Raw genomic sequence first — 23,737 nt, 5'->3', positions numbered from 1 at the left:
GACCACATTTTCTGTTAGGTTGCTACCAACCAAAGAGTGATCAAGTTGGTCTGCGAATGCAGGCTCATTTTTGAGGGAAATTTCTCTTCTTCTTGGTGACTTTAATTAACACAAAAGCTTCCCATTAAACTGGTGAAATGTTCTATATACTACCATCTACAACTCTTCTAATACATTATTTCCCTCACTCTCCTAGATATACATCACACCAGCATTCTGATATTAAGGCTCCATCAGCCTTCTTTTTTAAAATATGCATTTATTAAAAATTTGGAGCTATAGAAACAAATGGGAGAGAGAGAGAGAGAGAGAGAGAGAGAGAGATTTTCTAACCACTTGTTCACTCCCCATATGGTCACAATGGTGAGAGATGGCCGATCCAAAGCCAGATGCTTCACCCTGGTATCCCATGTGGGTGGCAGGGGTCCAAATTTAGGTCTTCTGATGCTTTTCCCAGGCCATTAGGAAGAAGCCGGATTGCAATTAGATCACACAAGATAAAAACTGGCACTCATATGGGATGCTGGTGGTGCAGGAAATGATTTTACCCACACATGACAATGCCAGCCCCTCCCTTGTTCTAAAGGTCCTTTTCTATAATTTTCTTCAGTTGTCTCTCCCCTCCAAAGAGAAATAAAATCAGATACATCTCACCCCACTTTGATGTTTGTGTCTCAGAGGACCTTAATGAACACAAGTGTTGTACAAAGTAATCCAAGAAGACAGAAGGTAATACGAACTATGGAATGTCTCATGAACTATTAGGAAAGAAAAAGAAAATGCCATTCTGTCTGCCCTGTGTTCTACCAAACTGATTAAAGACATTCATTGGTAGGCAATGCCCTTGTAGGCATTTGAAAAATATGAGTGTGATGATGTTTTGATGGACATGAAGATAAACCTTTCAGATCTTCATCTATCAAGAACTTAACCAAGCACTAGAGCTGCTGGGCACTGCTATATATCACATTTACCCATGGCAATGCTTCACATGGGCTATTCCCAGTCAGTGATTGAACATTGCAAGTGTTGTATGGAAGAACTTTTGGTGATCTCAAAACTGATGTAAAGAGTTGTTTTACTGTAGGACTTTTGTTGGTCATGACCATGATTTCTTAGACTTCACAACACTCTAGAATTATTTTACCCATCTTCTTTCCTTCTCACCTCCAAACCCTGTCACTTCATAACTCATTTTTCCTTTCATCACTCTTCTCCATTATGTCTCACAGATATTTTCTAAACAAAACTTATGCATATTTCACACTGTCTTGCTATCTGCTTATTAGAGGACTGACTAACAAAAAGTCCTGCAAAGATAGTAGAATTGGTTGGCTACTGATAAGTTTTATTATTTTCCAGAGGGATGGTAAGATTTTAGGGACATGAATAGCTTTAAAGACTAAATGTTTCATAGATTTAAAAAGACCCTATGTTCCTCAGTAGAAGAGTTGACATAATTCAGGAGAATGTTGAACATTATAGTCACATAGATTCAGAGTCATTTTTATGATCATAATAGATATGCAAGTATTTAGTTCAGACATGCTAGGACCTTGAAACATAGAATATGAACATCTGATTGTGTTCTCCCAAGGAGTCCTTCAGACTGCTATAGCCTTCAGATATGGTCTATTCTTTTCTAATACATGTTAGGACACCCTTTGTTCTAAAAGAATTGGAAGAGACCTTTCCCACACAGGTCAGTAAGTGCCTCTCTCAGGATATGCATTCATCTTTAACTATAGCATAACTCAGCTGGAGAAGTGATGGGTCTAGTAAGGGAGGAAAAATAATAAATATGAATGTAGTTGTAAGAATTATCACATACTTGCAGAGCTGATATTTAAGAGTGCTTTATCAGCCGGCGCCGTGGCTCACTAAGCTAATCCTCTGCCTGCAGCGCCAGCACTCTGGGTTCTACTCCCAGTTGGGGTGCCAGTTCTGTCCTGGTTGCTCCTCTTCCAGTTCAGCTCTCTCTAATAATTTTTGCTTAATAGAATTGGGTGTATTTGGCACATATATATTTGTAATTTTCATTTATTCTTGTTGAGTTGATACCTTGATCACTATAGTGCCTTTCATCACCCCTTTTTATAATTTTTTTCAGAAAATATATTTTGTCTGATATTAGTTACTACTCCCCACTTGTTTTTTGTTTGACTGGAATATCTTTCATTATCCTTTCACTTTCAGTCTGTATGTGTCATTATTGGTGAAGTGAGTTTCTTGTAGGCAGCTTAAAATAGAATCTTTTTGTTTGATCCATTCACTCAGGCTGCATCTTTGAATTGCAGAATTGAATTCTTTTACATCCATGTTATTGTTGATAAGTAATGATTTAATCCTGTCATTTAAGAAGCTATCTTTATTTCTTATATCTTGTTCTGTTTCTAATCCATTTTTTTTTTTTTTTTTGACAGGCAGAGTTAACAGTGAGAGAGAAAGACAGAGAGAAAGGTCTTCCTTTTTTTGCAGTTGGTTCACCCTCCAATGGCCGCCACGGCCGGCAAGCTGCGGCTGGCACACCGCGCTGATCCGATGGCAGGAGCCAGGTACTTATTCTGGTCTCCCATGGGGTGCAGGGCCCAAGCACTTGGGCCATCCTCCACTGCACTCCCTGGCCACAGCAGAGAGCTGGCCTGGAAGAGGGGCAACCAGGACTGAATCCAGCGCCCCGACCGGGACTAGAACCCCGTGTGCCAGTGCCGCAAGGTGGAGGATTAGCCTAGTGAGCCGCGGCGCCGGCCTCTAATCCATTTTATACATTCACATTTTTCATTATTTTACATATCATCTGTTCTGTTCCTAATAAATTTTATACATTCACATGCCTTTGTGGCGGTTGTAATCCTTATTTGCTTCTGTGTGAAGGACTCCTGTAAGCACCTTTGGCAGGGCTTTCCTGCATGATGAGTGCCTTCACCATTTGCTTATCTTGGAAAGTCTTTATTGCTTCTTCATTTATGAAAGATAATGTCACTAAAGTATTCTCGGTTGGCAGTTATTTTCTTTTAGATCCTGGAATATATCATTCTGCCATTGCCTCTTGCTATCTAGGGTTTCTATTAAAAAATCTGCTGTTTTTAAGTATGACCTGGAGCTTTATCTCTAGTAAATTGCAGATTTTTATTAATTAACCGTATGTGCTCATTTTTTTCTGTAACTTGTTTATATCCATCACCTCTTTTTCTTTTTTTTTTTTTTTTTTATTTTTTTATTTTATTTATTTGAGTTACAGAGAGATAGAGACAGAGAGAGAGGTCTTCCATCCTCTGGTTCATTCCGCAGATGGCCGAAACCTCTGGAGCTGCGCTGCTCTGAAGCCAGGAGCCAGGAGCTTCTTCCGGGTCTCCAACGCGGATGCAGGGGCCTGAGGACTTGGGCGATCTTCGACTGCCATCCCAGGCCATGGTAGAGAGTTGGATTGAAAGAGGAGCAGCTGAGACTAGAACCGGTGCCCATATGGGATGCCCGCGCTTCAGACCAGGGCTTTAACCTGTTGTGCCATAGCGTCAGCCCCTCTGTTTTTATTGAAAGGTTTATTTACTTGGGGCCTGCACCAACATCCCATATGGGTGCCAGTTCACACTGCTGCCCTACTTATGATGCAGCTCCTGCTAATGTGCTTAGGAAATCAGCAGATTGTCCAGCTGCTTGGGCTTCTGCACCCAAGTTGAAGAAGCTCCTGGCTTCCGACTTTCTATCTCTCAGAGTTAAAAGAGAGAGAGAGAGAGAGAGAGAGAGAGAGAAAGAGGGAGAGAGAGAGAGAGAGAGATGTTCCAGCAGCTGGTTCACTCCCAAATGGCCTCAATGGCCAGGTTGGGCCAGGCTGAAGCCAGAAGCCAGGAGCTTCATTCCGTTCTCCCATGTGGGTGCAGAAGCCCAAGCACCTGGTCCATCTTCCACTGTTTTCCCAAGCACATTAGCAGGGAGCTGGATTATAATTGGGGCAGCTGGGAATCAAACTGGTGCCTGTATGGGATGTTTGCATATGCCCCCATCCACACATGAATATTTGTTCCTAAATTTGGTTTTAATTCAAATGCTCATTACCTTCAAAAAAATCATAGTACAGAGTGAAGTTAAATAGACTGCCATGTGTTTCATTCAATTTAATGTAATCATTCAGCTAATGTTTTATGATCCCTTACAGTATGCAGAGATCTTGAAGACCTTTTGAGACTCAGGGGTGAGCTGAAGAAATTGGCTCAGAGAGCAGGAATTCTGTTTAAAAGCATAGATCAAGATTTTCAATTAATTGTTTGTAATATGAACTAATGATTCTATTTAGATTTTAACAATTTTTCCTTTAATATCCTTTTCTGTACCAGGATCTATTCTTGAAGTCTACTCTACGTATTGTTTCTTGTGTCCCCTTAGTTTTCCAAATCTCTGAGTTCTACTGTGTTACTTTTGCTTCTATAATCTTAATAGTTTTGACAAGTTTTGATAAATAATTTTGGAGAAAGTCCCTCAGTTTGTGTTCATCTGCTGTTTTCCCATGATTAGAAGCAAGTTATATGTTTCTCAAACAATAATACAAGAAAGTAACGATATTCATAATTTTAGGAATATATTACATTGATACATTTTTATTACTGGTAATATTGTCCTTGGCTACATGGCTAACATGGTGTCAATCAGGTTTTCTATTTTAAAATTGCTATTTTGCCTTGTTATTCATAAGTATATTGGTAGAAATAGTTGAGAATATGTAAACACCCAATTATTTCTCAAGCCTTCACTCACTACTTGCACACATGGATAGATATTGTATGCAACACTTTAGTAGGTTGTTTTAATAGTGGTGTCTCATTCCCTTGATTCCTCTAAATTAATCATAATTCATCTATAGGAAATCACTGTTCTGTCTTCTCTATTTGTTTATATCATAAATAGTTATTTTCTCATAGAGGTATAATACAATGTTATCCTTATTTATTTTGTTGATCAGCAGTTTCAATCTTGCAATTAACTTCACTTTCAGAGCAATTATTTTGTCCTTTTGAGCTTCATGCTCTACAGGCTTTCCTTACTTTATTGAACTGTAAGATGATCTGGGTTCATCTTGTGCAGAAGAACTTTAAAAGTTTATTGTGAGGGCCTGCATTGTGGTGTAGCAGGTAAAACCACAGCTTGCTATGCCAGCATTGATATATGGGTAGCAGCTCATGCTCTAGCTGCTCGACTTACAATCCGTCTCCCTGATAGTGGCCTGGGAAAAGCAGCAGAAAATGGTCTAAGTGTTTGAGCCCCTGTCACCCATGTGGGAGCCTTGGATAAAGCCCTTGGCTCCTGGTTTCAGCCTGATGTAACCCTGACTATTGCAAAAATTTGGGGAGTGAATCAGTGGATAGAAGACCTCTCTTTGTCTCTGCCTCTCTGTATGTAACTCTTCTTTAAAAAGTCTATGGGGAATGCAATTGAAAGGTAGGTTCATTTTGGTGAAAATAATTAAATCAACACAGTGTTTTTTTTCACAATGTGTTTTGTATGAACCATGGTTTTTAAATTTTTGCAACCAAATAAACTTGCCATTTAATTATTCTCTTATGAATTAATATAGAATAAAGATAATATTAAACTCTCATCCTATACATATCTCTGTAGATTTGGCTTTTAAAAATCATTTTCTACTCCTGGAGACTATTTTGCTTGTCTTCCTGTTGGAGTGGATTAGTTTCTGTGAGGAGTAGCGTGGTGGGGGTAAGAGGCGCAGAGTCACCACACAGACCCCGGGAGTCGGGTGAAAGCAGGCCTGAGGCAAGCAGCCTGCAGACTTATTTATTTCAGTTGCTACAGCCGCTTATATAGCCAAGGCAGCAAATCCAGTCAAGGCGTGGTCTATGCCCTAACCAATCACACCCGGTTGCAAGGCAGTTTCCGAAGCCATCCAATCACATTCTGTTGCCAGGCAGACTGTTGCCAGCGGCCATCTTGGCATGGCCTTCTCATTCCACCACATCTTCCAGAACAGAAAACTCTTCTTAACTCATTCTCAGTTTTATTTCGCTATCTTTCTTCATTGTGGTATTTGATTCAATAAATTGCAAATTTTGAGAAAATAATTTCAGCCTATATATTTTCTAATTTAGGCATGCAAAAATTCACAAAATTCACGTTCAATACTCGTACACCTTGTCTAAGAAAGTTTCTTGGGAATGCATCTAAATCAAATATGAAAATTAAAAGAGAAAAATATGGGTTTCAAGAAACAATGGAATTAATACCAAACTTTAGTAAAAGCTAATTTCAGAATGATGATTTTTAAATATATCTGATGACTAACAATTCAAAATAAAACTGAAATCATGAACCTCCAAACAGAAGACTGCAAGAACAGACAAGATTCAATCAAAAAGGTCCTAAAATATGATACCACAAGTTGAAGACTACATTTTAAAACTTTAAAAAATTATTTTTATTTATATAAAGGGGAAAATTTCATGTAGTTCATACATACAGTTTTAGAAACATAATGACACTTCTCATTCTATGCTGCTTTTTTCCTTCATACCCACTCTCCCTCCTTGTAGCATTCTTCTTCTGATTTACTTCCCAAAGCCTGAGATGACTGGGGCTGGGCCAGGTTGCAGTTTAGAGTTGGCACTTAATTTAAGTCTTCACTGGGTGTACAGGAACCCAAATTACATGAGCTATCAACACTACCTATCAGGGTCGCTATGAACAGAAAGGTAAAGTTGGAAACCAAATCAGATATGAAATCTAGGCTGATATGATATGGGATGTAATTTTGTTAACTTTTGTCAAGTGTCCATCCCAAAAGAATAGAGTTTATATTTTCTTAATAAAAGACTAAAAATAATTTGAAAACAATACATTTAAACAATACATTTAAAGAATGACAAAATTGCAACTGAAATATGAAGTGATCAGTATCCCATAATCTTGAGGAATTATAAAGTGTAGGAAAAGATTAAATTTGAACCGAGGGCTATTTAATGTTCAGTGGCACAATGGTTGTTACAATAATTCTATTGAGGAAGTAATGGAACCCCATCACTCTACATGCCTCTGCACTGAATACCATTTCAGTTATTGCAAAATAAATTCATTTTTTAATTTTTTCGTAAAATTGATTTAATGTTGAATAAAGAGTTTTAAATGGGATTCTACAAATAATTATGTTTTTTATGGACAGAAGTTTAAAGACTTACGAGGGGAAAGATAAGTGCGACAAAAATGTTGAATTAATAAAGTCAAATATAAATGACAGGAGCTAGAAAATTTAAGAAAAGGAGAAGTGTGGTATAAGCCTATAGATATAGGAACAAGCAATTTTCTGAAATTAGCTGAGAGCAACATTGGTTAAATTAAAAATAACCACTTAAGTATGAAGAACGGAGGTTTGAGGATGGTGGGTAGGAGACCATGTAAATGAAAGTCTTTATTTTCCTAACTGATAAATGTTTAAATCATCAGTAAGTGATATTATATGCTTATTGTTTATATTTAGAAATAATTAGTAAATAAATAAAAATAGAAAAATAAAAGGGGTTTTCTTTGTGAAAAGGGACTAGGGGTTGATGGACAAAGATGGAGATGAAAGCTGATAGCTTTTTATTGTATTTTCTGTCAACATTATATTATTACCATACATATGTAACTTCTTAAAACTTATATTTTCACCGAACAGAGCAATCTTATTCTCAGCTATCTTTATAAAAGCATATTTCAATAATTAATCTGATTTTATTTATTTGCTATTTTTAGCTATGCTATTGTGTTATGTGTGAGATGATCAAAGCAGATGTTTTATGAGCTGCTCACCCACAGTGGGTCTCTTCCTCACGAAGCCAATTTTTGAGCTTGGAGAAAGCAAAGCAGCAAAGAACTAGTAGGTATTAAAACTGCATGCAGGGAGGATGACTCCAGAATCCCCAAACCAAATATCCACAAATATGGCAATAAAAGAAAAATATACTGACAAGGCAATCTGAACTGAGTCCAAAGCTCTTGGCTATACATTAGATGCTCAAGTGCTAATTGTAGCCAGGAGAGGGGAAATCTTGCAACCGTTAAGCATTCACATGTGTGTGTGTGTCGGGGGGGGAGGGGATGTTAAAGGCGAAAAAAATTCAGACATATCAGCAGGTGTATTTGATTGCCCTGACATTTTCCCTGCTGATATTAAAGAAAAAGGACTAGTGTTCTTAATGTGATAACAGCAACCTCTTTGATTTAGCCTGCTGCAAATGACATAAAATTTGAATAATGTTTCCAAGTTGAGTGAGTACCTTGGAGGTGTTATTATAATGATGACGGTAGTCATAAAAATATTTTATGCAGTTTCTCTCATATGAAAATTAACATGCACCTTTCACATCGCTGTACTATAATTAATGCCATATGTCTTCTTTATTGAAAAGACAGTTTGGGATAATGTACCAGGAGAACATTCTTTCAAGACTGTTTTAAATTACATTACTACTTACTAAAAACATCATTTTCTGCAAATACCATCAGAAAATTACCACTTTTGATAAGATCAGATTTTATTTCCATACAACATATTTTGTCATTGTTTACCTGGATAAAGTATTTTTTAGTATAAAAAAACTATCCTTCATTCTCTCTCTCCTTTTTTAAAATTTTCTATTATGTGAGTATCTACTTCTTCTACTTCTTCTTTAGATCATTTAATAATGTTTCGAACAATATTTTATTGTGTTTATTTGTAGAATAATGATGTTTAAGAAAGTTCTATAACATTTAGCTCAAACATTTTCTACTTTCATGTGCATTTTCATCATCTTTTTTTAAAAATAATTTTATTGAAATATGGAAATGAAATGTATTCTTGTCTTTTGGTGTGGATACTAAAATTATAATATTATTTTTTAATTTCATTTTTAGATGAATAGTGACTCACATAAAGTCATAAAATTGTACACAGAGTTCCTGCGTGCCTGCCATTTACCATCTCTCAATTGCAACATCTGAAATAACTACAGTGAAGGCAGAGAGGACTGACTGCAGCTAACGAGACTGCAGACCTAGCTTGATTTTCAGTATCTTTTTTTTCTCAATGCAATCTTTTAAGTGTACAAGTAATGGGCTTCAATAAATACTCTCATACTCCACTGTAATCACATTAAAGTTAGGATATATTATGCATTTTCAATGCAAAACTTTTTCTAAGAACATTTTTTCAACCAATCCTTTTGATTCAAGTCTCTGGAGATTATAATTTGCTCTCTATCACTAAAGATTATTTAGCCTTTCTAACATTTTTACAAATGGAATCATAGAGTATGAATTCAGTTGCATCTTATGTATTTCCCACATTTGTTTATATTCATCTATGCTGTTGCCTAGTTTGCTTCATTTTACTGTTTAATAGTATTCCATTATATAAATCAAATACATTTTATCAGTTCAGTTGGTATAAGTATTAGAGCTATTTTCAATTCCTAGCTTTATGAATAAAGGTATTATAAATAAATATGCAACAGTTTTTTTAAAAAAACTATTTCAGAGGCAGAGAGACAAAATCAGACAGAGGCAGACGAGATGTGTGTCTGTGTGTGGTGGGGGAGTGATCACTTCTGCTTATTCACTCAACAGATGATTGCAATATCTAGGACTGGCCTCCCCTGGAGCCAGGAGCTAGAGACATAATCCAGGTCTCCCACATGTGTGGCAGGAACCCAATTACTTAAACCATTACCATTGCTTCCCAGTGTCTGCAATATTTGGAAGCTGCAGTCAGGAGCCAGACCTGGGAGTCAAATCCAAGCATTCCAATGTGGGACACAGATGTCGTAAATGCTAAGATGAATGCCATTCCTCCAAGTCTTTTGATAGGATAACTGTTTTTATGTTTCTTTATTAAATACTTAGAAATGCATTATGTCTTGACATAGTAGGGACATGATTAGAAATAGCAAAACTGTTTCCAAAGCAGTTCTATCATTTTAATTCCCACCTAAAATGTGCAAGTATTCAAATTGTTCCACAACCTTGCCAATAGTTGTTGCCATCTTTTTAATTTTTTTTTTTTAAGATTTTCTCTTTTACTTGAGAGGCAGAGTTACAGATGGAGAAGGAGAGACAGAAAGGTCTTCCATCCACTGGTTCATTCCCAAAGTAGTCGCATTGCCTGGAGCTGGGCGGATCCAAAACCAGGAGCCGGGAGCTTCTTCTGGATCTCCCACATGGATGCAGGGGCCCAATCACTTGGACAATCTTCCATTGCTTTCCAAGGCCATAGCACAGAGCTGGATTGGAAGAGGAGCAGCCAGGACTAGAACCAACACCCATATGGGATGCCGGTGCCACTGGAGGAGCCTTAGCCCACTAAGCCACAGAGCCAGTCTCTGTTTTTTTAATTTCTAGTTATTCTATTGGGTAGAGAATTCTACCTCATTATAACATTAACTCAGTTTCTTCTAATAACTAATGATGCCAAGCATTTTTATTACATATTTGCCATTTATATATCCTGTTTTATGAAATGACTATTAAATATTTGACCCATTTTCTATTGCATCAATTGTTCTTCCTGTTATTGCTTCTAAGTTTATATGACATATATTTCTATCAGGTACATGTACTGTGAATATTTTTCCTAACCTCTGACTTTCTTTTTTGTCTTAGTCCATTCAAGATGCTATAGCAAAATGCTGTAACCTGGATAATGTACAAACAGCAAAAATTTATTTCTCACAGTTCTGGAGGCTGGGAAATTCAAGACCAAGGCAATGGCAGATTTGGTGTCGAGTGAGGGTCTGCCTCCCTGATCATAGAGTCTTCTATGAGTCCTAATATGGTAGAATGGATTAACTAGCTCTTTGTAGTTTCTTTTATAAAGACACTAATTCCAAACATGAGGGTTTTGACCATGTAAGTGAGGATTTCTTTCTGAACTTTTCATTGTGTTACATTAAACTGTACATTTATATTTTTGCCAATAACACATTATCTTTATTGCTGTTGCTTAATGATACATTTAAGTTCATGGTAGTACAAGTCTTTCAAGATTATTTTTTAAAACTGCCTGCTATATTCCACAGAACCATTTTAGGTTATTTGCATCTTCACATCCACTTTCAAATCAATTTATCAATTTCTAACAAATTATCTGTTATTTTTTTCTATTTGAATTTCATTAAATCTATAGATTACTAAGGGAAAAGTTAACACCTTAGTAACACCTTAGTAATTTTGAATCTCCTAGTACATGCGCTAGCTACAACTCAGATTTTATTTAGGCCTCTATCCACTTTGTTGGCGTTGTTCTTTTTTTTTTTTTTTTCTTCCAGTATTCAGGGCTAGTATCTGTTTTGATGAATTAATTTCCTAGTATTTCATATTTTAATGCGTCATATCCTTTTAAATTAACTTCTACACTCTTTTTAAAGATTTATTTATTTATTTGAAAGGCAGAGTTACAGAGAGAGAGAGAGAGGGAGAGACAGAGAGGCCTTCCATATGCTGGTTCACTCCCCAAATGGCAGCAATGGCCAGGGATGGACCATGCCAAAGGCAGGAGCCAAGAGTTCCCTCTGGGTATCCTACTTGGGTGCAGGAGTCCAAGCACCTGGGCCATCTTCAGCTGCTTTCCCAGGTACATTAACAAGGAGCTGGATCAGAAGTGGATCAGCTGGGACTCAAACTGCACCTGCAAGGCGTTTAAGCACCACAAGTGGCATGTTTATCGGCTGCACTACAGTACCAGTCCTACACGCATTCGCAGAATGAGGTAGCAGAAATACAGTTAATCCAGCAACCGTATTTATTATTCTACTCTATAGCCTCACAACTCAATATAAATTTGATCATTTTCAGGACTAAAAAACACCCTTCTATTTACCACAATCTATTTTAGTTTTAACAAGTGATTCCACATATTAGAAGGACTCCTTCCCTCAAAGTAAAAGTTATGATATTAACATTTTCACCAATTAAATATCATCTGAAGTTACTAAAAATGAAGACTATTTGGCATTTAACATAAGTCCCTCCGATACGTGAAATCCACTATCAAGCTTATTTCTTTGTTTTCTGATGTAGCTTTTGTCGAGGTTCAACATCACAAGTTTATCCACTAGGTAATTATGTGGTGTGATCTGTGGTATTACTAGGCCAAGACACTCTTGTGCATACAACTTCCAGCATATGAACCAAACACCATACTTGCAGAATGATCTTTTTAGTACTTAGTATATTGAGGAAATCATCTCCCCAAACACTGATGATACAACATTTTCACAACTAGCATGCACAACAGTTAAATGGATTTATTTTTTGTTTAAATATCCAGGAACAGTTGGTCAACACTAATCTTGTTTGTTTCTCAAAGTTTTCACAGTTTAGTGTTGCACTGAATTAGTACTCCAAAACAATTACTACTGCAATAAAGAGCTATTTATCTCTTTTGTGCATAGTTTTATATTCATTTCTTTATTTAGACTAGATGTAGACTATATTAGGTAAACATGAAATATGACTCCAACTATAATTCCATACAGGTTTAGCTAATCAAGAGAAAAGGTCAATAATTACCATAAGTGAACATGAACTCTTTACCCCAGAGGTAAGCCAGATAAAATGAGAATTTTATTCAATCAAAAAGGAAAATAAAGTGTCATAAGCCCTTTAGCTCATTGATAAGTTCAAGGTTGTTAGTTGTGTATTTTCAAAAACTATTTGAGTATAGTAGATGGCTACAAAAGCAAGATGTTTCAGGAGAGAACAAATATTGAGAAATAAGCGTTACTTGAGATTCAGGTTAAAAAGTAGTAATATCTGATTTTCAAAAAAATCTATATATCCAGTGATTAAAATTTTACTTATGCTTAAGTGGTTATTATTTTACAAAAAGATTCTTCATCAAAGCTTTACTTATAGAGTTTGAATATAGTTTATTTGAAATGCTTTAGATAAAAAGTCTTTCAGTTTATGATTTATTTAGGGATATTTGCATATATATAATACAATATTTTGGTAGGGAACCCCAAATCTAAACTCAAAATTTGTTTCTGTTTCTTATGTACCATTTACACACAGAATGAAGATAACTTTAAATGTTTTTTTACATACCCATCACATGAGGTCAGGTGTAAATATTTCCATTTGTGTCATGTCGGTACTCAAAAATTTTCAGTTTCTAGTATTTTGAGTTTTTAGTGTTTGGATTACGACTACTCAAACTGTAGTAAGAAACTCTTAAATACAATTAAACTGTTATTATTATTATGTCACGTCATCAGATAATCATCACGGATTAATATGTGCTGAATTGACCAGAGCGTTCACTATTCCAAGTGATGATGACCTTGAACAAAGAAATTATAGTTTCTTAAATATATGATTTTCTAAGATTATTTAAAAATACATTTCATAATATTGAAAACATGTCAAAGTATACTAAGCTAAAAATCATCATTTGAATTTAAATGTGTCATTAACTACTTCATCTTAAAATTGGAGATCACCTGTAAGAAACCAGCACCAGCCTGAGAATATTACAGGTGAATCCGGCTACTGAGATAAGGACACCTGATGTATATGTAGAAGAAATCTCTAAAAAAGAAAAACCCCACTTTAATTTGGTTCAATTTTGAGAGTGGATTAGTTACTGAAAGGAAAGTATCCTTTGGTATTCAAAGTAGCACCTCTTCCATAATTCTAAAAGGTAATTACTATGACAAATGCATACACAGTTTTTTAAATGCAGATCTTAGAGCTCTGATTCTCAACTGTAATTAAACCAGATACTGGATGCCACCCTAGGCAATGGAACATTATGTAGGAGAAAATAAGCTATTCTGTTTGGGCAAGAAGTAATAACACATTCAGTTCTGGACACTTACTAAAATTTTTTTTTATTTTATTTCTAAGTTTTTAAAATTAGAGAGTGGGCTGGCATTTTGGCACAGTGGGTTAATATGCCACTTGTGACCCCGGCATTCTATTTTGGCTTTGGGGACTTTATTGATTTGCTTCTTATCTGTTTCTTGCTCATGTACCTGGAAAAGCAGTGGAAGATGGTTCCTGCCACCCAAGTGAGAGATTGAAATGAAGGTCCTGGCTCCTGGCTTCAGCTTTGCCCAGTTGTGTCAGGGGAGTGAATAAGCAAATAGAGGTGCACACTTCTCTCTCTCCCTCACTCTCTCACTCTCTCACTCTCTTTTTCTCTGTCTCTCACTTTGTCTCTCCCTTTCTCTCTGTCATCCTGCCTTTTGAATAAACAAGTCTGTCTTAATTGAAATGAAACAAAATATAATGAAATAAAATTAGAGGGAAATGTTTGCGGAGAAGAATTTATGAATGAGAAAACTTGTGTGTAGATATTCCAAGTAATTTTTATAAATTCTTATTGCCAGAAACTTTAAAATTGTGATTTCAACTGATGTAATTCCACTTATTTTTGAGGTCTTATTTTTTCAATTTAACATTTTTATTTACTTTTTTAAGATTTATTTTATATTTGAAAGACAGAGTTACAGAGAGATGCAGAGCAAGAGAGAGAGAGAGGTCTTCCATCCACTTGTACACTTCCCAAATGACCGCAATGGCCAGAGATGAGCTGATCTGAAGCTGGGAGCCAGGAGCTTCTTCTGGGTTTCCCACATGGGTGCAGGGAACCAAGGACTTGGGCCACCTTCTACTGCTTTCCCAGGCCATAGCAGAGAGCTGGTTTCAGAAGTGGGGCAGCCAGGACTAGAACCAGCACCCATATAGGATGCCGGCACTGCAGGCCAGGGCTTTATCCTCCTGCGACTCAGCACTGGCCCCATTTACTTTCTTTAATAAAGAAAAATTGTACATGTATAACACTTTATTTTGAAACATGGATGTGGGGACTTCAAAAATTTTCATGTAAAATGGAAAGAAGAATATTACCTAAATGTAATTTTTATTCCTCAGCATTAGCTCCATCAAATTCAAGATATATTTTCAAGTGATGATACTCATTTATTCCATTCCTATCATACTAGGGGTCCTAGGAACTTATCCATATCAATGAAATTTTGAATAATGACTGTCCTCCATAGACTTTTTAAGATTAGAAAAGGACAATAAGTTGGAAGGAGTCACATTACCACTTTAACGTGGATGCCTAATGATTTTTCATCAAGATTCTTACAAAATAACCCTTATTTGTTTTTTTGAGATTTTTAAAAATTTTTTTATTTAAGGAATACAAACTTCATGCATTTCATATATACAAATTTAGAAATGTAGTAATTCTTCCCACCCTACCTCCCTCCTGCCCCTACTTCTACCTTTTTTCCTCCTCCCTCTACTATTCCCATTCTTATTTTTTTTTATTTAGTAAATATAATTTCCAAAGTACAGTTTATGGATTAGAATGGCTTCCCCCCACCATAACTTCCCTCCTATCCGCACCCCTCCCATCTCCCGCTCCTTCTCCCATTTCATTCACATCAAGATTCATTTTCAATTCTCTTTATATACAGAAGATCAATTTAGTATGTATTAAGTAAAGATTTCATCAGTTTGCAGCCACACAGAACATAAAGTATAAAAACTGTTTGAGTACTAGTTATAGCATTAATTCACATTGGACAATGCACCTCCGCCCATATGGGTTGTCAGCACTACAGTTAGCAGCTTTACTCACTATGCCATAGTTCCGGCCTCAAAATTGCCCTTATTTGATGAGAGGAAAGAATACAAACATTGTCATGGTGGATAGGGATTCTCTGGGAAGAGTTACCCAGCACTTTTCTTATAAAGCTTTGGCAACCTTTTTCAAAATATTATCATAGTAAACAGCTTTTATTGTTCCTTTTCCCAACAGAAATTCAATAGGAAGAATGAATTGGGCATGGCAAAAATTTTAGATTGATCCACTTTTGCGTTAGATCATTTGCACTTCTTAGTAACCATTACTTTGATTTTGCTTTGTCTGCAGGATCATGCTTATCTTGCCTCATCTCTTTTTATATTCTCTGAAGAAATGCTTCCAAGTCTGGATCCCTCCTAATTAACATTCCCATTGAAATCTCTGCTCTTGTCTGTAGTTCTTAGTGCAACAATTTTGCACTTATCAGCTCAAGCAGGAAGTTTCCTACACTTTAATTTTTCAATAAGAAATGTGTACAATAAACCAGTTGAGAAGCTGGGGATGCCATTGATTCAACTGTTATCTATCAGTCCTCTTCAGTCAGGGCACAGACACACACGTTTATTTTCCTCACAAACTGCTGTGAATAGTTTGTCACTGTCTGTTTTATCTCTGTCTTCATCTTCTCCCCTCTTACAATTAGCCGCTCATATGTAAACCACTGGTTTCTTTGGGCAACTCTCCTTGTAAACTTTTAATAACTCACTAACAATTTCACCATTTTTCCACCCAAACTTCTTCATTAATTTGCTGTTTATATTTCATTGTATTTTAGCAGAAATCTTGTTGCTCTGAATGGGACTGATTTAAAACAATGTGTAATCTTTCTTAGAATCTTAAATTAGGCTATGTTCAGACATGTTGTAGCTAAATAATGCAGCAACTATTACAGTTTATACCCTATGGAGTTTATTTTGGTGTATTTTTTATGAAATCCATTCATAATTTTTTAAGGGAAAGGATTTATTGAGGGCAAACCCGACAGACCAAAGGGAAGGGGCAAAGAAGGAAAAAGAGAGAGAGGAGATCAAGAGAGACACCTGTTCAGGAACAGGTCCTGTTAAAACTTTGCTGGGGGGTGGGCAGGGAAGTAGGAGCAGCGAATTCCATTAGGGTGGGGGTGTAGCTGACACCTGTGGTTGGACCATGTGGTCACCTGGTGTCCAACAATGGCAGCAGGGGCTAGAGCCTAGGATGATTTCCGGGGCATAGATTGTGCCACAGATAAGACTGTATCAATTTTTATAATATACATTTTCCATGTATTAAAGATTCCTCATAATTTAAAAAAATATTTATTGATAAGAATGGTAGAGAGAGAGAGAAGTCTGGGAACCCAGTACAGACTTCCAGCACGAATATCAGGAAATCAATAATTTGATCCATCATTAATTCTCATTGACAGGAAGCTGGAATGAGGACTTGGAGCCAAAACCTGAACACATCTGCCCTGATTGGAGGTGCAGCTGTCTTCACTGACTTCTTAAAGACTAGGCTAGGTGGATATTGCTCATCTTACTTAAAGAGTTATTTGTCAAAAAGATCAAGTGATGTAGCATATCACAAACATGTTGTTTAAAATTCCTCTCTAGAAGAACATGTATCTTAGTTTTCTTGGACTTCTTTAACAAACTTTTATAAACTTAGTGGCTTTGAGAACAGAAATTTTAATTCCACAGTTCTGAAGTCTAGGTATTCCAAGATTAAGGTACTAATTAATTTTATTTCTGACGAAGGCCCTCTTCCTGGTTTGAAGATATCTGCCTTCTTATTGTTTCCTTCAGATGCACTAAGAAATACAGTCCTTCTCATGACATCACTGATAGTATACTGAGCTCTATACCCTCAATGCCTCATGTAAATCTGCATGCTTCATAAAGGGTTCTGATCAATTTTCAATCTAGAATAGTCTCTCAAAAGAGGCAGAAGGAAGTTGTAAGACATAGCCAATAAACCAGAGACAAGTAAAATTAAATCTTTGATATGGAAATTAACTTCACTTGTGATTTATGCCATCTCATTCTGAAGACATCCATATTTATGATGAACTAAAATACGCACATATACTACATACAGGAAGGTATCTGTGGTTATTCAAAAGGACAAAATCTTGCAATGGTGCACTGAATTATTCTTTATTTATTTCTCTTTCATCCCAAAACCTATAAGTGTGAAAGCCATTTTGAAAACAATATAAAATGGGGCCATTTCAAACCTTCACATGCATAAATCACAATATATTCTGAACATATTCTTATTAATAAGATGAGATTCAAAATTGTCTTAATTATAACAAAAATGTTCCTACTGATAAATTACATTAATAATTTATATATAAGGAAAATTACTTTCATCTTTACAAATATGAATTTAATGCACATTATCCTAAGTATTAAGTATAAAAAGATTCTTGCCTTTATAACGCTCATAGTCTCAAAGAGCTGAGTCCACATTAAAAATAAGTACCACACACTGCGTTTAAGTAATAATAATCCATTTACCAATCTAATAAAATTCTTCTGTATCAAATTAAAGGAAAAGTACAAGACAGAGAAATTTTCTCAGAGGTAGTGATATTGGAGTAAAAAAAACACCGTATAGATCTTCAGATAATATTATTCTGGATTACTGCAGATTATGAACCTGAAAAATTAGCTTCAATACTGTAGTATCTTTTCTAGTTTGAATGGTGTAATTTTAGGGTTTCATGAATCAATAAAATATGCTTTTGAAAAAAAGAAATATCAAAAGTCATCCCACTTCCCTTTCCGAATTTTCTATCACTACAATCTTGTTCACCCAGATTTTACTAGCATTTGAATTGTTCTTCTTTTGCAATACTTCATCTTCAATGCCGACATGTTTTTACACACACAAAAATGATATGCTTACATTTTACCCTATTTTTACTGAGACCTTTGAGCCATACACCAAACACTTTGTCAAATCTTGGAATATCATTATCCTTAGTCAATTCTTTTTCCTTTATGCGCAAGAATAAACAGACTGAAAGATGTGCATTTTGTAGCAAACCAATTCAGTTAAAATGCACATGTATTCTCTAAGGATTAAAAAAGAAACCCATAGCATTTGGGTTTGAAAAAGAAAAATCTCTTTCTCTGTTGAATGCTTGAGAAAGCAACTAGATAGTGGTTGTGAAATAAACTATCCCCTGCACTGCTATAAACAGAGCAAAACTTGCTTGGAAAAACAATTCTATGCAATGGGAAAATCTACATGCAATTATGATACTCTAATTAGAAAATGTCTCTTCTTGCCAAAAAAAGTTTGTATTCCAGCACTGGTATTCCTGCATTAGCACAGCATACGTAAGTCAGACACAGAATGGAGCACTCAGAAGTCCAAAGTTACTGAGTAAATAATTTTGGAAACTTTAGGTGTTTTATTGCAATTAAAAAAAAAAAAAAAACTTCTGGATATACCAGCTGATAAAGTCAGTAATAAAGGTGAACTTATGGAATGGTTGAAAATTGAAAAACTACTTCTAAGATCACAAATGCCTCAAAGCTGTTTGGGACAGAATAAAAAATGACAAAAGAACTCAGGCAGATCTTTAATGAGGAAGAATTAGAAACTCACATGTGAACCACTTCATCATACAGACTTTATTATTTTCTATATATTTCCATTTGAAACAGTGTTAATTATCATAAAGCCAAAAAATTGTTTAAACACTTTCAATTGAAGCATTGCAAGTAAACTGAATGAAATAGATCTACTTTTTAAACTCACGATTTTGACAATCTGCTGTAGTTAACTGAGTCAGAGCAGATTCAGATGCTCAGCTATCCTCCTGATCCCATCCCGATAAGCCTTCTGAGAAAGTAGACTACAAGTAGCTTCCCACATAGAAAAATCACCATTGATTTTTTATGATCTTACAGAAATTGATTTGCTACATTGGTAGTGTCAAATCAAGAAAACTATAGATTTATTTGAACAGGCACATTCCATTCTATTTAATACATCCCTCCTTTATTTCAAGGGGCATTTCTACAAAATTAGCCTGGAAAACCATGACAATAATGGACTTCACCTTCCAGAGGAGCCATCATGTTGAGATTCTCCATCATTCGCTCTCAACACCCATACATTCCTTTTTTAGTTTGTGTCTCAGAACATTGAGCACAAAGTACGCAGGAGTCTCATGAAGACTGAAAGAGGGTTTTAAGTGTTAGGAATCAACTTATTCTTATTTTTAGTATATTTGCTGCTGAAGTGAGCCCCAACTTATTTCTTTCTCTCTGTCCTTCCATATTAGTTCTTTGAGCTTTAATGAGTGTTGTGGACCACTTCACACCAACCTCGACAGGGCTTCTCAAACAAAACAATCAGCTGAGGCTTGCCCAGTAGCTTCATGTTGTATGTATACCTAATAATAGAGAAAAAGTATAATTGGCCCAGTTTGGGAAAATTGCACCTTGTTGATGTAGAGAAGGGCAACCAAAGTGGCACTAGAGACCTGAAAGAGAAAGATTTTTTTGGTGTTAATTAGAAACAAGAAGAAAAGAAGGTGAAATAATTGGCCTCTTGATGAGACACTGAAAATGGCAGTGTCATAACTGAATAGGGCTTTATTCGCAGCAACAGAGAATGATAACCAGCATCATGAAAGAATGTGAAGGCAGAAAAGCTCCTTATAATAGTACAAAGGAAATCTAAAACAAACAAGAATATTTACAGGAAAATGGCAAGATCATTTCATTATTGATCAAAACTAACCTTGGATATAAATAAACTAGACTCCCCAATTAAAAGATACCGAATGTTTGAATGGATTAAAAAGCAAAATCCAGCTATATGATACCTACAAGAAACACACCTCACCAACAAAGATACATGCAAATGGAAACAAAAAATGAGTGGGAATTACTATCGTAATATTAGACAAAATAGGTTCTAAGACAAAAACTGTCAATAGATACAAAGAAAGTCATTATATAATGATTAAGGGATCAGTTTAACAGGAAGATATGACTCTAGTAAATGGATATGCACCCCATGCTAGAGCACCCAGTTCTTTAAAACAAATGTCAATGGATCTAAAGGATGACATATGCTCCAGTGCAATCATAATTGGAGACTTTAACATCCCACTTTCATTAATGGACAGATCAAGTAGGCAAAAAAAGCAACAAACGCCAGAGTTAATCTACACTATGACCCAAACAAATCTGATGGCTATCTACAGAACATTTCATCCCACAACTGCAGAATATGCATTTTTATCAGTTTATGGAACATTTTCTAGGATAGATGATATGCTATGCTTTAAAAAAGGTCTCAATCAATTAAAAAAATGAAATCATACCATGTATTTTTTCTGACCACAATGGAATGAAGCTGGAAATTAATAACATAAGAAACTCTGGAAAACACACAAGCACATAGAGGCAGAACAGCATGCTACTGAATGAACAGTGAATCAATGAAGTAATCAAATTGGAAATTCAAAAATTCCTTGAAGCAAATACAGGTGATGCCACAACATATTAAAATTTAGGGGATACAGCAAAAACAGTGTAGAAAGTTTGTAGCAAGTAGTCCCTCATCAAGAAATTGAAAAGATATTAAATAAATGATTTAACAGTGCATCTCAAGGACCTAGAAAAACAAGAACAATCCCAAAATTACAAGGAGTTAAGAAATAATAAAAAATAGATAAGAAATAATAAAAATTGAAACAAAAAAAAGGAAAGCTCACAAAAATCAGTTAAATGAAGAGCTTGCCTTTTGAAAGAAAATAACAAAATTGATACCCCATTGGCCCAACTAACCAAAAAAGGGAAGGAGGGAAAGATCCAAGTTAATAAAATTAGAGACAAAAAGAAGTTGTTACAAATGATGCCACTGAAATAAAAAGAGTCATTAGGAATTATTAAAAAGAGCTGTATGCTGACAAATTGAAAAAATCTGGAAGAAATGAATAGATTTCTGAACACATATAATTTAGGAGAATGAAGATCTAGAAGACAATGAAATTCTAGAAAAATTAAATGGAGTAATAACCAATATGTAGATTTAATCAGTAATAAAACTCTCTCAATTTAAAAAAAAAATTCCAAGATTGGATTGCTTCATTGATGAATTCTTCTAAACATTTAAATAAAAGTAAATATAGTCCTTATGCTATTTGTTTAAATCTCTAGATTTAGCCATCTTACAGAACTCTTAATGAACAAACAACAAGAAAAAAAGAAACAAACAACTCCTATTGTTAAGGCAACAACAGGAGTCACTGTGCACTTAACTCCTCATGTAGGATCTCTGTCCTTAATGTGTTGTACAATGTGAATTAATGCTATAACTAGTACTCAAACAGTTTTTACACTTTGTGTTTCGATGTGGGTGCAAACTGTTGAAATCTTTACTTAATATATACTAAATTGATCTTCTGTATATAAAGAGAATTGAAAACGAATCTCGATGGGAATGGAATGGGAGAGGGAGCAGGAGATGGGAGGGTTGAAGGTGGGAATGAAATTATGGAAGGGAACAGCCTTTGTAATCCATAAACTGTACTTTGGAAATTTATATTTATTAAATAAAAGTTAAAAAAGATCGTTCTCTCCCTTTTTTTATTCGATCAGTTAGTATAAGCAGACACTAGTCTTGTTTATGTGATCCCTTTGACTCTTAGACCTATCATTATGATCAATTGTGAACTGAAACTGATCACCTAGACTAGTGAGATGGCATTAGTACATGCCACCTTGATGGGATTGAATTGAAATCCCCTGGCATGTTTCTAACTCTACCATTTGGGGCAAGTCAACTTGAGCATGTCCCAAAAAAAGAACTGCAAATTATGATTTACATCTACCCATTTCTTCTTATCCTCATGCTTGGTAAATACTACTGTATTCTCTGTCTATAAATATTTGAGTGTTTTTTTTTAGATTTATGAATAAATAACATAATGCAGCATTTTTCTTTCTGTGGCTGGTTTATTTCACTCAGCATGATATCATCCAGGTTCATCCATGTTGCTGTAAATACCAGTGTAAATTATATGTGAATGTCTCAAAATGGAGATCATCAAGAGTTATAGAAAATACAGAGACCTGTTAAATTATGACACTGGATTCTATTTCTGTACAGCTCAAATTAATGTGAGGAAAAGAGAATATTCATTAAAGCCTAAATTCTATGATATCATAAACATTGCATCATTAAAATTGTAATGCCCTTGTGTTTAATTCTTAGCATTGCCAAATATAACACATTTTATAGGTGTGAGATAATTGTGGAGTGAATAAATATATTTGGAGGTCAAAATGTACTCACAATATGTAAAAATGTGCCTATATACCATTTAGATTTATATTTTAAAAATATGTTTTGATGTGACTCCCTCCACTGTCTCCTACACACACACACACACAAACACACACACACATTCGCACACACACATGCACAGGCACATTTAGAGAAAATATGTTATCTATTTGCTAAATAACATTCATTGAAATGAAATCATAATTTCCTAAGTATTTTACTTGACCAAGATACTGATTTTAAACAGATTTTCACAGAGAAATAGAAATACATATTCCAAAGGAATCTGTATTCAAAAAGGGATATGAAAATCACATTTGAACCATCCTAATATTCAAACTATTCAAGTGAATTTAGTTTTGTTTTTCAGATATAAAATAGTTTATGGAGAAATCCTTCCTCTCCCTCTCTCTCTCCCTCCCCCCTCTTTTTCCCTCACTCTCTTTTCAAGAACAAAGTCCCTGTCAAAAAGAGTCCAAAAAGTTGGAGCTGACATTGCTGCACAGTGGGTTAAGTAACTGCCTGTGACACCAGCATCCCACATGAGCACTGGTTGGATGATCCAGTACTGTCAGCTACGCTTCTGGTCCAGCTCATGCTAACGCACCTGGAAAAGGAGCAGAATGTGTTCCAAGTAATTGGTCCTGTGACCCACATGGGAGACCCAGATGGAGTTCCAGATTCCTGTTTTCAGAATGACCCAGCTCTGTGGCCATTTGGGGAATGAACCAGCAGATGGAAGATCCATCTCTTTCTGTCTCTCCCACTGTCTCTGTCACTCTGCCTTTCAAATAAATACATAAATCTATTTATTCA

General features: G+C 35.5%; 1 pseudogene; it reads right to left on the bottom strand.

Annotated features, from left to right (window-relative positions):
- The window catches only part of LOC103350619 (inositol hexakisphosphate kinase 2 pseudogene), a 190,728-nt pseudogene extending 171,015 nt beyond the window's left edge, over nucleotides 1-19,713 (bottom strand).
- Nucleotides 19,714-23,737: the final 4,024 nt, after the last annotated feature.

The sequence above is a fragment of the Oryctolagus cuniculus genome, chromosome 4 (genome assembly GCF_051225735.1).
Source record: "Oryctolagus cuniculus isolate XC-2025 breed Fujian yellow rabbit chromosome 4, ASM5122573v1, whole genome shotgun sequence".
NCBI lineage: Eukaryota > Metazoa > Chordata > Mammalia > Lagomorpha > Leporidae > Oryctolagus > Oryctolagus cuniculus.
This window is presented reverse-complemented; position numbering and strand designations above follow the sequence as displayed.